Here is a 525-nt window from a genome sequence, read left to right as displayed (position 1 = left end):
ATGAGTGTGTACAACATATATATATATATATATATATATTATGTCTATGGTATACATGCATATATATATGTATATATATATATATATATACATGTATATATATATGCACATATATATACATGTATATATATGCACATTTATATATATATAGGTATATATTGAGTGTGTGCATACGTATATAGTTATAGAAAAAAGAAATACATTGATAAGGCTATTTATGCAAATGTTCAAAGTCGACCATTTATCCCCACATACACATACGCAAATACACACCAACTATACACGCGTTCTACAATCATACGCATTCTACTTACGTGTACAGACATGCACATATACACGCATATACACGCGTACATATCTGCGCTTTTTAAAAATCTTTTCCTTGTTTGTCCCGACTAAACTCTTTGTTTAAATCAAGTCCACGTACAAACAGTCTTCATATCACAGTCAAGTAATTCTCCCTCTAACAACTGCAGCCGACACCACCACCACCGCCACCCCCACCCACACCGCCGCTTCCCCCAC

Source organism: Octopus bimaculoides, chromosome 11, assembly GCF_001194135.2.
Source record: "Octopus bimaculoides isolate UCB-OBI-ISO-001 chromosome 11, ASM119413v2, whole genome shotgun sequence".
In the NCBI taxonomy this organism is placed as follows: domain Eukaryota; kingdom Metazoa; phylum Mollusca; class Cephalopoda; order Octopoda; family Octopodidae; genus Octopus; species Octopus bimaculoides.
Note: the sequence above shows the minus strand (reverse complement) of the source record.